The sequence below is a fragment of the Aphelocoma coerulescens genome, chromosome 5 (genome assembly GCF_041296385.1).
Source record: "Aphelocoma coerulescens isolate FSJ_1873_10779 chromosome 5, UR_Acoe_1.0, whole genome shotgun sequence".
Lineage (NCBI taxonomy): Eukaryota > Metazoa > Chordata > Aves > Passeriformes > Corvidae > Aphelocoma > Aphelocoma coerulescens.
In genome coordinates, this window is record NC_091019.1 from 60,521,435 (window position 1) to 60,530,634 (window position 9,200).

A 9,200-nucleotide genomic window follows, 5' to 3' on the forward strand; every position below is an offset into this window, starting at 1 on the left:
TCCTTATTGGCTTTAACAATGTTATTCATTCATTTAAAAGCAAGCACACACACACTTTGCAGCCAAGGACCTTGGAGGGGCTGGCAGGCACCTACAGCACCTTCTTGGACAGGACGTGAAACCAGAAGAGCAGCTCTTATTCCAGCAAAGATTTTGGGACAAATATTTCAGGACATTTCCAAGCTCTGTCTGACCTTCTGGGAACCTCACAAAGTTTCTCAGGGCACTGGCAAGGACAGACTATATATTAAAGGCCTTTTAAAAGCCCAGCAATTCTTAGCACATCCAGCAAGCTGCCAGCAGCTGATGGAGCAGAATCAACAGTCCTGACTGGACAGTGAAATCACTCAGAAACATTCAGCCTCAGGCACTCACTTGTAACAGCAATCTGGGCACGGAACAGTTCAAGCATTTCTTCTCACCACATCTCACATGTTGTACAGGGAAAAAAAACAAACCACCAAACCATGAGACATCTTCTTAGTGCAAATCTAACCTGCCAGGCTCCTAATCGAGAGCTCTGGGTAGCCAGGGACATAATTTCTCCACACCAGGGGGTGGGATGATCCCACATCTCCCTCTGGGAAATCTTGGGATCCCTGTTAGCTCTCTGTAAATTTGTGCTTGAGGTTTCTCTTATAGTTCCTGCCTGGACATAGCAGTGTTTCCAGATGCTCCACTCAAGTCCACAGGCACCTCCTGTGATACCACACACCTCATCCCCCAGGTTTATGATGTCCATCACTTGGATGGATGAAGGATGGGTAAGGAAAACAGCAGCATCCTCATGTTGCAGACCCAAGTGTGGCCCCTCAGACAAGTCATGTTTTGGGCCTCCTATGCCTGCTCTGATGAGGAGGCAGTTCTGCTACAGCTGGGGGGTGAAGATTAAGAAGCCCCCAGTTTTGGCAGCAAATCCAGTTTCTGAAGTTCCTCCTTCCCATCTGACCCCACAGCTCCAGTTGCATATGGGGCTGCTGAAATTACCCCAGGTTTGATCTGGTTCTAACCTGTGGTTAAAAGAACATGTATCCAAAAAGGATGTCTTTAACCTGGATCATATCAGAGATTCAGTGCTCAGTCATTGCCAGGGCAGAGCAGGGCATTGTGATCTGACCCTGGCATGTCCACCTTTCTGTCACATCTAGATCTGGCCAACTGAGCTCCCAGGGACCCTGGGTAAACCATTGGTCCCATAAAGGCACCTGGTGAGCAGAAAGGGTTTACAGAGCTAGCAGAGACACTGAGAAGTGTGCAAATACTTCGGATTTCCCTAAAAAGCAAAAAACTGTGGTGCTCTGGTGAGAACAGAGGTTTGGTTGCTTCCTTCTGCCAAGATGGAAGTTCACATCCCTCTCTAAAAAGACCTGGAGCAACATGTGCCTCATCCAAAGTCAACTGTCATGAGCTGGGTATTAACTTCCAAGGCCAAAACTTCCAGTCCTTAAACAAACAGAATATGAAAGAAGTACAGACAGAAGGCACTCACCATTTCCAGCATGTTTCCAAGGAGTGGTGTTCACTCCCTGAGATTGAGGAGGAATCTCACCAAGACAACAGGAAGAAGTTAATAAAGTTTTTCCATGTGATTTTTATTTGGTGTCAAGTATCAGCCAGTTTGCCCATCTGGGATATTAATAATGCAAATAGTGCTAAAGGTTGCTTTGCTCAGAAAAAGCCACAGGAACTTATAGAGTTCATTAGACTCACATATTTCCTCTCCTCCCATTTAAATAAAGAGAGGGGACGCCGTGCCGTTTCCTTTCACACAAAACTGTTGGGCTTTGGCAAGGTTTTTACATTATTTAATTAGCCCACTCAAATTTCACTGAATCGGGAATATTCTAGTGACAATAATGTCCCTCTCCTGCTGAGTATCAGAAGGTGAAAAATAAAAAGCTCTGTCATGCAAATGCAGCCTCAGCAAAGTGCCCAAGGTGGTTGGAAAATATCATTTAGTCCAATTATTCTTCCTGCAATTCTTGTGAATTTGGGGAAATGAAGATGAACCAGAGACTTTCCCCTCTCTAAAACCTGCTGCTGCCTCACCCCATGAAAAAAGCCACTCCACAGATCAGCCTTGCCCACCGCTGCTGCAATGCCCCAGGAACCCCTGCAAACACCTTGCAGTCACCAAAAAGAAAAACAACCAACACAACACAACCCAAAATGTGATTAGCAGACAAAAGCCTGATCCAGAGCCCGATGTAAAATATCCTCCTGCCGTTCATGGGAGTTAGCAAGCAGACAGATGACTCACTGATTGATATATTATCCTGCCCTGCCAACGCATCTGGGTGCATCACAAAGTGGAAAACAGTACATTAATCTCTGTCAGAGGGAAATCAATGGGAATCAGGCACCTAATTCCCTTAGCTGCTTTGGGAAGTCCCACCCTTTCTCCACTTATCATAAATCAAATTTAAAAGAAAATCTTTCTCTGCCTGTGAACATACTGCACCTGCCCAGCCATGATCTCTTCCCTCTGAAATTCATCTCTCAGCATCTGCTCCTGGGGCCTGAGGACCACGTGCCTCTGTGGTGCCTCCCAAGGTCCGTGGATGATGCTGCAAGAGGCTGTTATGGTTTTGTTCCCTGAGTGAGAGTCACCCACTCTGTACCCAGTTATCCCCAGGCTGGTAGGTACAGGGGGAAAGCAAAATGAAGGTGACACCTTAAAATAAATACAGAATTGAGAACCAGTCATTAATTTTGCAGTCGGGTACCTGCTGGCTGAGCTATTCTGCTCCTCAAAGTGCTGGAGCTTCTGCCTGCAGTAGGAACATTTGTCAAAATCACATTTCTTGTTGGGTTGGTACCAGTTCAGCAATTTAGATACATATCTATGAGCAATCACTTCCTCATTCCTGGCTTGCCATATTCTGGGTAGGATTTTCATAAGAAAAGCTGATTAATCACAGGAACTTGAGGGTAACAGAAGGGCTGAGCAAGATGGACATGAGGTGGATTTGCCCTCTGCACAATATGGAGTTGGGTCCACAGAGTGGCAAAATGTTTTCCCTGCTGACAGGCTGCTGAAGTTCACTGCCAAATCCATGAGTGGTGAGCTGAGAACACGCACATCTCCATACATTTCCCACAGAGGGAAGAGTTACACATGGGAGGAGGTTTCCTGAAGAAGAGGTGGTGCTGCCTTCAGACAAAGAGGAAAGAGGTGAACGCCTGCCTACCCCCCTTTTCCACACCTCTGTGCCAGTGCTCTAGAAAGCACCTCAAACCAAACCATGAAAGTACAGGGCAGCCAGTCAGGGGCCAAGTGGGCCTTACAGCTACCTCAGCCATGCCCACAGAACCCCTCTAGCCCTGCTTCTGCTCAGATCCCTCTGCCAGAGAAGACGTGGGTCACTTCCAGCCTGGGCAGAGACAACATCCGTCTTCAGCATCCACTACTGAACAGCAGTACCTCCACCATGCTAAAAGCAAATGTATTTTCTTTTTCTAGTCCTCAGGTGGTGGTGTTTTGTTGTGGTGGATGTTTTTTTCTTCCATCCTCAAAAGACATTGATTCATGTTAAATTGTATAGAAATAATTTTCCTTTCACAGCACTGCCAAAGTCCCTTTCCGTCATGAAGTCCCACCTCTATAAAGCTGTTGGCTTCATGCCTATTAATTTTCTCCTTCAGAAAGCAGCAGGAGGACAGGCAGAAGTTATCCCTGCAGAGATGTGAGCTCAGCCAGGAGCAGGGAGCACCATAAGGCCGCGGCTGCACCCCAAAACCACCAAGTGCTTCACTACAGAACAGTGCTTTCCTATTTTAAACTCTGAAATTGCTGCTGTACCAAAGGAGTGATGCAAAGGCTTCCCAGACAAGAACAAAAGGCAGGAGAGGAGCAGGGGCATCTGGTGGTGTTGGGGACAGAGGATGCAGAGCAGCTTTCTCCAGCGCAGGAAGGAAACCCTTTGTTCAGAGCTTATGCAATTGAAAATGCAGATTCAGACAGACCCAAAGAGTTCACAGATGCATGTCAGGCTGCTTAAAGCAAAAGGGAGCTGGGAGGACTGTCTGACAAAGGGAAGTTTCACTACAATATTAACATTTTTTTTAAATTAACTTTTCTTTGTGAAGCAGTGTTTCAAAAGTTTACACATGATCCCTTTCTGTAAATACTAGAGCAAATGTGCATTAAATGTAACTTATATTTGAGGTGTGTGTGTGTGTAGTAAATATTAAAAAATACACAGTTTATCAGAAGTGAAATCAGATATCTGGATTGTGATCAAACAAAATGTTTAGAACAGCTTTTTTTCCCCCCTTCAGTGTTTTAGCTCAGCTGGCAAATCTGAACATCCATCATCACCCTGCTTATTCTGTCCTGTCTGATAATGCATCCCCACATGGGGATCAGAAGCTGTGGCTTCCCATAAAGCCCACCTTCCAAAAGCACAAGTAAATCAGCCTCAACAAGCCCCACAAGAGCTGCCAAGGAGTAGAAAAAACACACACATGAAAATGAACTAGATCAAATCAGGAGCTGTGCATTCGTTTGACAGGTTGTGTCCTCTGTAGTTAAAATAAACCTACTGTACCAGGGATGTTTTCACTGTAGTGCACAAACATCAAGTGCTAAGAGCATTTCAGTTTATTGCAAAGGATCTGTTTCCCAGCAGCTGCTCCGAATCCAATCGCATTTTTCTCTGATCTTGCTATTTTTGCATCTATCAGAGACTTTGGTCTCCTGCTACTTCTACAGCATCTTAAACCTGACTCTGACAGGCTTCAGGAAGCAGGACAGCCCTGAGAAACCCCTGGCAGAGCAGGCCCTCCTCTTGCAAGCTGCTTTCCAGCAAAGCATTTTGTTTGTGCTGTGGCTGAGTTAATGAGCGTTTGCAGGCACGTAAAAAAAAGTGCGTCACAGAATCAGAGAATCACAGAATGGTTTGGGTTGGAAGGGAGCTTAAAGGTTCTTCTAGTGCCAACCCACCTGCTGTGTGCAGGGCCAGCTTCCACCAGACCACGCTGCTCAGGGTCACATCCTGCCTGGCCTTGAACACTGACAGAGATGTGGCATCCACAGCTTTTCTGGGCAACCTGTTCCGCAGTCTCACCACCCTCACAGTAAAGAATTTCTTCCTGCTATCTAATCTAAACTTTTCCTCCCTCAGTTTGAAGCCATTCCCCCTTATCCTGTCACTCCATGCCCTTGTCAAAAGTCCCTCTGCAGCTCTCCTTTTTTAGGTACTGGAAGGTGCTATGAGGTCTCTCCAAAGCCTTCTCTCCTCCAGGCTGAACAACCCCAACTCTCTCAGCCTGTCTTTACAGGAGAGCAGTGTCCTGAGGGGATCCCAGCTCATCCACACCTCATCCACATGGCAGAGCCGATTGCCCCCCATCTTCACAGCCTGCCCTGAGTGTCCAGTTAATAAATACAGGGAAAAACATGAAATCCACCACTGTTTTGTTTCCTCGAGCCTCTGTGCTGGCCCAGCCCCAGGCCAGTCCCGTCCTACGTGCTGGCAGCACAGCATCATAGCAAAATAAGGATAAAATGCTTCCCCCAGCCATCTGAGCCTCCTCTGGCTGCTTTCCTGGGGGTAAAGGGATGAGCTCCATCAGAATCACAGTGATGCCTGCATAATCCTACAGCAGGAGTAAACATTCAGTCTTAACTGTTTTGTAGGCACAAACTGAGCTGGCACAGCAGGAAGATGCTAGCCCAGTGCATCAAGACTGGGGGTGGTAGGGCTTATCCCCAAGAACCTGAGCTCCTACAAAAGGAAGATAACCCCATGTAGGGTGGAGGGCCTTAATGCAAGTCAGGAAACTCGTGTTTCATTCATTCCAGAAAAGCCCCTTTGCCCTCATCCCTTGCAGAGCCTGTGGCAGCACAGGGAGGGAGAGCGCTGGCTGGGATGTCGCTGCTGGCAGGGTTTGAACCAAAGCTGGGGACACAGCTGCAAAATCAGATGGTGGCTTGGCAAACAGAATTAACTAAGTGTTATCACCTTCCTGGCCTCACAGTGGCTTCCACGGCACATTAGCATTCCTGAGTTTTATCCTTGCCCAGCCACAGCATCTCACCTTGCCTTTGTTTGCCAGCTCTGCTGCCATGGCACCCTGGCACACACCTGGAAATGCTATCATAACTGAGGAAGTGAGGCAAAGATTTTCCTTGAAAAAGAAATAAATGCGAAATAGGTCAAGTTCTTTTTAGGGAGACTTTTGCTCCGTCCCCATTTGTGGGTTCTTTCACCAAGTGATTGGTGTGACACTGCAGTATGATGTGTGCTAGGATGTGCTAGGTGGGAAGAGAGCTGGCAGGTAAAAAGCCAAGAGCTATAAAGGTGCAGGGGTAAAAACGAGGTGAGATTTCAGCTGTTAACACACAGTTTCACATGTGCAAGCAGCACTTGGCACCCGCAGCGTGAGGGGCGGGAGACGTGCTCATTGCTTTCACAGGTCACCCCGCCAGCCCTCACCCCTCCACTGGGCCCACAAACAAGGCACAGCTCAGGTATAACCCATGGAGTGGGTGCTGCAAGGGATCTGCGTGCCAGAGAGCTCCAGAGAGCTCCATCTCCCAGGGGCTGGAGCCACCTGGGGTCCCTCTCACCTGATGTACAGGCCCCATGGGGACTGGATGCTGTTCCACATGAGGACAGCTGGCTGGGAAATCTGTACCCACCACAGATCAAAAACAGTATTTGATCTAATTAATGCCAAGAGTGATCATGAAAATCAGTGCAACCGCATCCCTCTTCCCGTGACATTGCTCCATTCACTTTAATTGGCTTTTCTGTTGGCCCAACATCTCTTGGTTTCTAAGCAGGAGAGGTTTTGCATCACCAGTGCTTGACCCTATTGAAGACACTTCCAGGAGCCAGCCCCAGGCAGCCCTGGAGGTGGGATGGAAGGATGGTGATGCCTATCAGAGGTGCAGGGCAGGGCTCAGGATCATTCATAAGCACATTAATTTTATGTTGCTGCCAGAAGCAATCAGCAGCAGGACAGTCAGAGATGTTGGCATGAACATGTTGGTCATTACATTCTAGACTCATCCTCTGGGATGCAGAGGGAGCAGCCCTTATCTCCCTCTCCTGAATAAACAGAACATAAAACCAGGAGAAACTCCCCAGAATACCAACAAACCTCCCCATTTTCAGCCTAGATAACTTAATGGTTAATTTATTCTTATTTATTCTTATGCAACCTTGGGTTTTTTTGCTATTTTCCCCAGTGCCTGCCCCTTTGAAGTATTTTTAGGTTGAACTCAGATCCCCTCTTTGCCTTTGCTGGGTGAGACAAGACACAGTCTTCTGTCTCTCTCCTAAGATAAATGCTCTATTTTCCTACCAATCTGCTCTCATTTACAGCCACATCATAGGAGTGACCAGGACATGAGATGTAGCAGACCAGGGTCAGTCTCACACAACCCACTCCTTCCCCTTTGGGTCTGCAGTTCATGGTGACTGTCCCTTGCTCAGCACCCCATGGGCCAGACATTCCTTCTGCAAATGGGACCCAGGCACCGGCAGTGGGGATAAGGACATGATTTCTGTTGTGCAAGGTGGTCCTGCCACAGAGTCATAACATGGTTTGGACTGGAAGGGACAGTAAAGATCATTTAGTTCCAAACCCCCTGCCATGGGCAGGGACACCTTCCACTTGTCCAAGTTGATCCAAACCCCATCCAACCTGGCCAAGAACACTTGCAGGGATGAGACATCCACAGCTTCTCTGGGCACCCTGTGCCAGGGCCTCAGCACCCTCACAGTAAGGAATTTCTTCCCAATATCTGGTCTAAATCTGTCCTCTTTCTGTTTAAATCCATTCCCTCTCATCCTGTCAAGATACCCTCATAAAAGGTCCCTCTCCAGTCTCTTGTAGCCCCTTTAGCCTGCTATAAGATCAGCTCAGTGCCTTCTCTCCTGCAGGCTGAACAGTCCCAGCTCTCTCAGCCTGTCTCCATCAGCAGAGATGCTCCAGCCCTTTGAGCATCTTCACGCCCTCCTCTGGACTTGCTTCATCAGCTCCATGTCCTTCTTATATTGGGGGACTCCAGAGCTGGACACGGTGCTCCAGGTGGGGTCACACCAAAGCAGACCAGAGGGGCAGAATCACCCCCCTCACCCTGCTGCCCACGCAGCCCAGTTTATGTTTGCCCTTCTGGGCTGGGAACACACATCACTGGGTCACAGCGAGCTTCTTGTCAATCAAGACCCCCAAATCCTTCTCTTCAGGGCTGATCTCTATCCATTCTCTGCCTAGACTGAATTTGTCCCTGGGATTGTCCTGACCCATGTGCAGGACCTTGCACTTGGCCTTGTTGGACTGTCCCCACAGCCCAGCACAGTCCCTAAAGTCCTAAACCAACACCAAAGCTGAAAAAGGGAAGATGCACAAGATCCAGTGATGCAAAGAGGAGAACCCAGCCCTCCTTTCTGCCAGCTGCTGTGCCTCTATCCATGCTGTCAGAGTTGGTGGCGGGTGTCACAAAATGCCCTCTTGCTGTCACTCAGGATCCAGTCCCTCCTGGCAGGATGCCCCAGGGTTTGCACAAAGCTCCTGACAGGTCAGTTTTTGGTGGCTGCCCAGCAGCTCTCAGCTCTGTGGTCCTGCCCCTGCACATCTCCTCCTCTCTGTCAGGAGAATTTTTGGGAATTTCATGGTGAGGCAGCTCTGCAGGGCTCAGCAGTGTTTTCCTGGGAAACAGCGAGCAGCAGAAATGGTCTAAACACTTTCAGGCTTCTGGCAGTTCACAGAGCAATACCCCAGGCAAAGAAAAAGATATCTTGATTAGAATAATTATAATTGTCTTTTCCTTCGTTCTTTCTACAGAAATTCCAGGCTAAATTATCATCTAATTTCAGAGAGCTCCATGACCAAGATTATCTATGAGTCATTTGTAATTATGTGCCAGATTGTATTAAAGCATGAAAATACAAAGGTTTCTCATCAAATACTAAGGGGGTTGGGGGAAGAGAATCAAATTACATTGGAGCAAGATAACTGTTCCAGCCACTTTCTGATTCATGGCATCCAGCAAATGCAAAGGAAAAAAATGGAGAAAATTCTCATTTTAATAATTGTTTAATTGTGAAAACTGACAAATTACAGGAAATTTCAGTTTAAGGCTGACATACCATCCCCTTCCAGTGCTGCTCTATAAAACACTGTAAGGAGCTTTAAGACTCTCCCATTCTGACTCGGCGCTAATTCCCACGGGAATTTCTACGGCA